This window comes from Natator depressus, chromosome 3 (assembly GCF_965152275.1).
Source record: "Natator depressus isolate rNatDep1 chromosome 3, rNatDep2.hap1, whole genome shotgun sequence".
NCBI lineage: Eukaryota > Metazoa > Chordata > Testudines > Cheloniidae > Natator > Natator depressus.
In genome coordinates this window covers 31,614,698-31,623,050 of record NC_134236.1, presented here as the reverse complement: position 1 = coordinate 31,623,050, position 8,353 = coordinate 31,614,698, and the positions used below count along the sequence as shown (strand labels likewise).

The 8,353-nt window shown below is 43.7% G+C and overlaps 1 pseudogene; it reads right to left on the bottom strand.

Moving 5' to 3' along the window:
- Nucleotides 1-457: 457 nt before the first annotated feature.
- On the bottom strand, nt 458-2,430 carry LOC141984289 (uncharacterized; annotated as a pseudogene).
- Between the last annotated feature and the right edge of the window lie 5,923 nt (nt 2,431-8,353).

Below are 8,353 nucleotides of genomic sequence, written 5' to 3'. Positions count from 1 at the left end.
TCCACAATATCTGTGAGAGTAAGGGGAAGATGTTTATGGCTGGGTGGGAGGTTGATGCAAATCGCCTGGCCGCTGATTACGTGCAGCCCGACACCAGGGCAGTTAGAAAAGCACAGCAGGGCGCACTGCGCATCAGAGAAGCTTTGAAAACCAGTTTCAAGACTGGCCAGGTTACGGTGTGAAAGTTCTGTTTGTTTCTCCTTGATGAAAACTCGCCCCCTTGGTTCACTCTACTTCCTTGTAAGCCAACCGCCCTCCCCTCCCCCCTTTGTTCACTGCTTGCAGAGGCAATAAAATCATTGTTGTTTCAAATTCATGCATTCTTTATTAATTCGTCACACAAATGGGGGGAATAACTGCTGAGGTAGCCTGGGAGGGGTGGGGGAGGAGGGAAGCACCGGGTGGGGTGGTGGAGGAGGGGAGGACGGAAGGACAAGGCCACACTGCACTTCAAAACTTACTGAATGCCAGCTGTCTGTTGCTTGGGCAGTCTTCTGGGGTGGAGTGGCTGGGTGGCCGGAGGCCCCCCACCACGTTCTTGGACGTCTGGGTGAGGAGGCTATGGAACTTGGGAAGGAGGGTGATTGGTTACACAGGGGCTGCAGCAGCGGTCTGTGCTCCTGCTGCCTTTCCTGCACCTCAACCATACGCCAGAGCATATCAGTTTGATCCTCCAGTAGCCTCAGCATTGCATCCTGCCTCCTCTCATCACGCTGACGCCACCTCTCCTCTCGCTCGTCCCTCCTGTCCTCGTGTTCATTTTGTGCTTTCCTGGACTCTGACATTGTCTCCCTCCATGCATTGTGCTGGGCTCTTTCAGCGTGGGAGGACTGCATGAGTTCAGAGAACATTTCACCACGAGTGCAGTTTTTTCAGCTTCTAACCTTTGATAGCCTCTGGGACGGAGATGATACGTGGAGCGATGAAACATTTGCAGCTGCAGGAGGGAAAAAAGGGAGATTAGTCTTTAAAAAGAGACATTTTAGAGAACAATGGGTAGACTCTTTCATGGTGAACCAAGCTGTTAACATTACATAGCACGTGTGCTTTCTTTACAAGGCCGCATTTTGCCACTTATATCAAGGGCCTGCCGATATAGTGTGAGAGATCACACATGCAGGACCAGCAGGCAACAGAATTCAGCTTGCAGGCAGACATGGTAAGCCACAGTCTTTTGGCTTCTTTAACCTTCCTAAGATGTGGGAATGGTTTCAATCAGCAGCGCCCTCATTTCACATACCAAGCACCTGTTGGGTTGGCCCTTTAAAATGGGTTGGCCATTTAAAAGAAGGAGCTGCAGTTTTTGGGTTAACATGCAGCACAAACCCAACGAACCCCCTCACCGGACCCCCCCCACCCAATACTCTGGGATGTTAGCTTCACCCCTCCCTCCACCACGTAGCTAACAGCAGGGAGAATTTCTGTTCAGCCACAGGCAAACAGCCCAGCAGGAACGGCCACCTCTGAATGTCCCCTTAATAAAATTCCCCTACTTCAACCAGGTGACCATGAATGATGTCACTCTCCTGAGGATAACACAGAGAGATAAAGAACGGATGTTGCTTGAATGCCAGCAAACACTGGAACCATACGCTGCCATGCTTTGTTATGCAATGATTCCAGACTATGTGCGGCTGGCCTGCCGTGGTAAAGTGTCCTACCATGGAGGACGGAATAAGGCTGCCCTCCCCAGAAACCTTTTGCAAAGGCTTTGGGAGTACATCCAGGAGAGCTTCATGGAGATGTCCCTGGAGGATTTCCGCTCCATCCCTGTACACGTTAACAGACTTTTCCAGTAGCTGTACTGGCCGCAAATGCATCCCAAGTCTTCAGGGCAAATTAATCATTAAACACGCTTGCTTTAAAACCGTGTATTATATTTACAAAGGTACACTCACCAGAGGTCCCTTCTCCACCTTCTCGGTCTGAGAGCCCGCCTTCGGTGGGTTGGGGTGGTACTAGATCCAGGGTGAAAAACAGTTCCTGGCTGTCGGTGAAAACGGTTTCTCCCCTTGCTTGCTGTGCTTCAACCTCCTCCTCCTCCTCATCTTTCTCGTCCGCATCCATGTTGCGTGAGAGTCCATTGACGGAGTCCACACACAGGGCTGGGGAAGTTGTAGGGGCACCCCCTAGAATGGCATGCAGCTCATCATAGAAACGGCATGTCTGGGGCTCTGACCCAGAGTGGCCATTTGCCTCTCTGGTTCTTTGGTAGGCTTGCCTGAGCTACTTAAGTTTCACGCGGCACTGCTGCAGGTCCCTGTTATAGCCTCTGTCCTTCATGCCCTTGGAGATTTTTTCAAATATTTTGGCATTTTGTCTTTTCGAACGGAGTTCTGATAGCACGGATTCGTCTTCCCATACAGTGATCAGACCCAGTACCTCCTGTTCGGTCCATGCTGGAGCTCTTTTGCGATTCTGGGACTGCATGGTCACCTGTGCTGAATAGCTCTGCATGGTCACCTGTGCTGATCAGCTCGCCACGCTGGCCAAACAGGAAATGAAATTCAAAAGTGTGCGGGGCTTTTCCTGTCTACCCTGGCCAGTGCATCTGAGTTGAGAGTGCTGTCCAGAGCGGTCACAATGAAGCACTCCGAGATAGCTCCCGGAGGTCAATACCATCGAATTGCGTCCACACTACCCCAAATTGGACCCAGCAAGGTCGATTTCAGCGCTAATCCACTCGTCGGGGAGAAGTACAGAAACTGGTTTTAAGAGCCCTTAAAGTCGGAAAAAATGGCTTCGTAGTGTGGACAGGTGCAGGGCTAAAGTGATCTAACACTGCTAAATCTGACCTAAACTCATAGTGTAGACCAGGGCAAAGACAGCCTAATCTCTGGGTAAGGAGCACTCCACTTCATAATCATCTACTTCAAAGACCACTGACTGAGCACTTGTTCACTCACACAAGCATGCGTGCAGAATGATGTCAAAATTTATTGCACAGAGTCCCTGCATTTCAGAGATTAAAAAACGTGTGATATTCCAGAGCATGGAATATACACACACAAATGTTAAACTACTCCATACATGGAAGAGAATCTATTTCTTCAGCAGAAACACATTACTAATTCCTCTGCAATAATACAGAGGATGGCAAACCCCAGACTAGCAGAAGATGTGGTGACTCATCTCTCTACAGCCAGAGAACACAGTTTAGAAAAAGGAGGCAACATAAGTAGTTTAGTGAGTATTTTACGGTGTTATGCCTGTTTATTTAAAAAGGAAACATGGTAATGAACATGAATTGGAGATTATACATCATGTTATATATATATATATAATGTATAATACACATATATGCATATCTCTCTATATAAAATACATAATCGTAACTATTTTCATATTATATATATAGATATAGCTCAGACATAAGTAAAAACATTCAAAAAATAAACATTGTTATAAGACCACAAAATTAAGGACCTCTAGCAGTAAGAAATCTCTGAGTTGAACTGAGTCAAGTTCATGCCTGTTGCAGAAGTGCTGAAGCCAATTTATTACACCAGGAATGAATTTGTCCCCTATTGCCTTGGCATTACAAGACAAATAGGGCCAAATTGTGTCCACAGATAAACATTCAAAACTCTCATTAGCTTCAGTGGGAACTGAACACAACAATCTGAGGGCAGCATTTGGCCTGTTATATGAAGCTATTCACTTGACAGAAGATCATATGTGTTAAAGTTGGAGGGCCAGATCTAATGGAGTCAAGCTGAGTTACACCAGTGGAGGATCTGACTCTGAAGGTACAAAGAAGGACAGTTAGCTAAGGTTCCTGTGGTTGCCTTAGCTCTGATTCTCCTGCTTTGTAGGTCTAAAGAAATTAAGCTCCCTTTCCTAGAGGGGAAAGAAAATGATTTCACAGTGAGAATTATGATTGAACTACTAGAGCAAGAACTAAAATCTAAATGGAAAAGAAACTGTATGAATCCCGTTTATGGGCTAGAATGATCTTTATAAATTGAACAATTTATTGCCTGTTACTGGCAGTTTCACTGCATAACCCTGTGGTATAGTTAAATGCCAGAAAGCCACACCATCAAAATTCCTACTTGGAAAGTGGCTATTGTTAAGAAAAGTAGCCAATAAAAATGTGGTAGATTAATGAACTGCATAGTAAGTTTTAGGATAAAAATAATTATTTGCATCAACATCCTAAATCAAACAAGCAGCTTGATATATCTAAATTCCTAAAACAAGTGTTTTATCCGGCAGGGAAAGCAGAGATCTGAACTCTGACAAATTTGTGTTTATATTCAAGCTATGATATTAGGTCACAAGCCAAGCAAATAAAATTTAAGTCATCAGGCGACTCTCTTCCCTCAGAAAAGGCCATTCGCTCTATGACATAATGGACACTATTTGGTCCTCTAGCGCCATTCAATTCTACAATGTTAGAATTTTCATAGTTAATACATTTTCAGCACAAAGGAGCAATGCCTATCATCTCTCTCTCCCCCTTCTCCTTCCACCCCCATAAAAACATCCTTGAGACCTGATCAGATCGACAGGGACAGAACTTTATGGAGGTCTATATGGGTGGATCAGGTTGCAGAATCAGGACTTAATAGTGAAATGTACCCCGCACAGCTAAAGGTTAATGGAACCTTGTATTCTCCCCTCAATCCCCAGCAAAGACGGTACACTTTAGGACGGTGGTGGCACACATAGAGCTGCAGTTGCATACCAGTTGCTAGATGTGGAATGGCTCCACTATCTCTCTGTGGCCTGGGGAAAAGGATTGCTTCTAGCACTCTGGACTCTTCCCAAACCTACTCCCCTCATGCCTACGGCCAACTCAGTAGTAGTGTTAGTTATAAAACCAACAGGGTTTGTCTGAGTAAGGGCCTAATAGTGGATTTTTTAAAATCATGTTTGAGGTAGGGGGTTGTTCCATATTACTAGCTTCTGACACTGGGGTAGGGATAGGATAGCTGTGGTTAAAACAATAATTTGAGATGATACATAAGAGCAAGTGTGACAGACAACATGACAAAACCATGTGGCTGCCCAAAATAATCACAACCTCATTCAATAACCACAACATTTCAGTGTAGCAATTTGTTTTATATTTGGTAATAGAGTTTGCTTTTATGCATAACTGGTGACATATTGTTTAAAAAGAACTATTTTTGAGTACAAAAATGAGCTCCATATACACAGAAATGGTCCAACTTTCTAAAAACGTTGATGTTTAGCTCAAAAGTTGGACCATTTCTGTGTATATGGAGCTCATTTTTGTACTCAAAAATAGTTCTTTTTAAACAACAGAACCCCTACACAAATGCTGAAATATTTGGGCCATATCCTCAACTGGTGCAAATTGGCATCATTTCACTCACTTCAGCATCGCTACACTGCTTTACACCAGCTGAGGATCTGGCCAACATTTTTCCAATACTTGTAGTAGATCAAGCTGAACCAAATATGCTGCTCTAGCTTACTCCTAGGGCTACAATGTTGGTGTAGCTATTAGAAAGGCTGAAAAGAGTTACAGCTACATCTCGAGAGAAGAAGGTATGACTACACACAATTAAACACCCTCAGCTGGCCTGGCTCAGCTGGCTCAAGCTGCAGGGCTGTAAAATTGCCGTGTAAACACTCAGGCTCGGTCTGGAGCCCAGGTTCTGGGACCCCCATGAAGGGAGGGTCCACTGGGATTTATGTGAAATTGTTTTGTAACCCTAGTGGTCTCCAAAGGAATTTCTAGGTTCCGAATTCTTGTAATTTTTTTGCTGCTTTTAGGGACTGAGCTAAAGCCTATTGAAGTCAGTTGAGTCTTTCTCTTCATTTCAATGGGCTTTGGATCTAGCACTGAGTCCTGCAGCCTATTAAACTCCTGGGACCTATTCCCAACTCTTCCACTGACTCATTTTGAGTGTGATCCTACACCCCCTGAAGTTAATGGAGTTAATGACTTCAGTGGCTTTTGGACTGGGCCCTCTGTGATTATGGGCAAGTCCCACAAGATTGTACAAAGTTCTGAACACATCCTGGGATCAAGCACTTTCCACAATTGTCCTTTCATGGGCTAAATTCAATCCTGGTGTCAATACAGGAAAATTCCACTGATATCAGTGAAGTTGCACCCACCCACTCATGCCAAGTGGTGAATTTGGCCCAACCTCTGTGTCTCAGTTTACACATCTGTGAAATGAGAATAACAATGTTTACTTCACCAGGGAGTTGTGCTTCTTAATTAATGTTTAAGTGCTTTGAGATCTTCAAATGAAGGCTGCTGTTTTAGAGTGTTAGCCGAAGTCTCTTGAAGTCAATGGAAAGTCACCCATTCACTTCAATATGTACTGGATCAGACTTGTAGTACTAAAAATATTTAACTTCATTCTTGATTTCAAGAAAAATATATACTTAGAAATTATAAGTGGGATTTTAAAAAACACTGAATTGCATTAGGAACACAATGCTCAGTGACTTTCACTGGGGACTGTGCTCCTACCTCCCCTAGATAATAGGTCCCTTCCGCCTAAGAAAGAAAGAGAGATACTTTAGCATCAGTGGGAATTATGCAATTGGACTGAATGGAGAAGGCACCTTAGTCTTTCTTCTCTATTTGCCTGTTTCATTCTAAAACTTGCTACCTTAAAAGGATAAAATCATCTTTTAAATATTGGGTTCAACACTTTTTTTGTGTTCCATTCCTTCCTAATTTGTATCATTATGTTTAAAAAAACAATACCAATACCAATTCTTTCAGCCAAAGAATCAAAGATTAAATAAAAGATGGAAGACCATTGTTGCAAAGATTCCAAAATAAAAACAGAACTGGGTATATGGGATTTTATCAGAAACTTAAGTCTTTTGATTTGTTCTTGTTTAGTTTCTTTACTCCTGAATCGTCTTAAGAACCGTTGATCAATTTTTGTTACCATCATTTTGCAGCAAGACAATAATTTAAGCCTCTAACAACTGAGCCATGGAAGAACAACTTTCCACAGTAAGTAGAAAGAAAAGGAGTACTTGTGGCACCTTAGAGACTAACCAATTTATTTGAGCATAAGCTTTCGTGAGCTACAGCTCACTTCATCCGATGAAGTGAGCTGTAGCTCACGAAAGCTTATGCTCAAATAAATTGGTTAGTCTCTAAGGTGCCAAAAGTACTCCTTTTCTTTTTGCGAATACAGACTAACACGGCTGTGACTCTGAAACCTTTCCACAGTAAGTGTTTGCAATGAAATCAGCATTTCACAGACAGTGTTCACCCATTTTTATTGTATTCGGATCAGATCAGGGGAGAGAACCTGACCAAGTTTCTGCCTAGATTTGTAGCTGTAGCCCACTGGAAGATGACTACCCCATCTCTGGCTAATTGTTTCAGTGATGGCAAGCCAGCTATCAGTTCTGCAGTGATGGAGAGTTGCCAGGCAGTTGTTACATCCATTCATCCATGGGTAGTAAAGGTGAGCACTGAGCAATGTCCTCAAAACAACTGAAGACTTTCAGTGAATAGGCTTTCCAAATTGTGTTGGGGCACAATATGCCCGTGATGTGACCCCGCAAGGTGCACATGAGTATGTAAATAGGAAAGTCACTCCATACGCAGGTCTTGGTGAACTACAGAGGGAGGTTTCTGGACACCTATGCTGGATGCACCTGCACAATGCCCGTGTATTCCCAGAGATCAGGACTATTCAGATTTGGATAAGTAGATACTTTGTTTCCACCCAATAATGTGCTATCTACAAGGTGTCCATCTGTGCTATAATTTTGGCAGACCCATCCTATCCTCTATTCCTCTGGCTCATGAAGGTCTCTCCTGATTGGTGAGCACCTAGAAGAAGGTTTAATTGTACATTGAGTGGAGTAAAGGATGGTGGTGGGATGTGCCTTTGTCCAACAGAAGGACAGATGGTGCTGCCTACAAAGTTGTTTGGACTGCAGTGTGTATAATGCAACACATGTATTTGGAATATGCTGCCTCAGCATAGCTGAAGTACTTTGAGCAGGATTATTCAGCTTTACAGGCCTTGTACAGGCCACTTGCCAGGGAGGCTTTGGAAATTGGGCACAATGTCAGTGCTCTGTATTTATTTATTCAAGATTAATATCAAAACGGGAGGGTCTCACTGAGATTGTGTTTAACTAGCTCAGTGCCAATTGCCTGAATTTTGAACCTGAGACTCCAATACATTTTTTCCATTTCTAAGAGACATTTTTCCCTGCTACTGTTTGGAACACACACACACACACACACACACACACACACACACACACAGAGAGCAGAGTTGTAGATAGTCCTGGCCTGACATGAGTTAGGGGAGGTGTCAAGGTTCCTTCCCCCCTCTGAACTCTAGGGTACAGATGTGGGGACCTGCATGAAAACCTCCTAAGC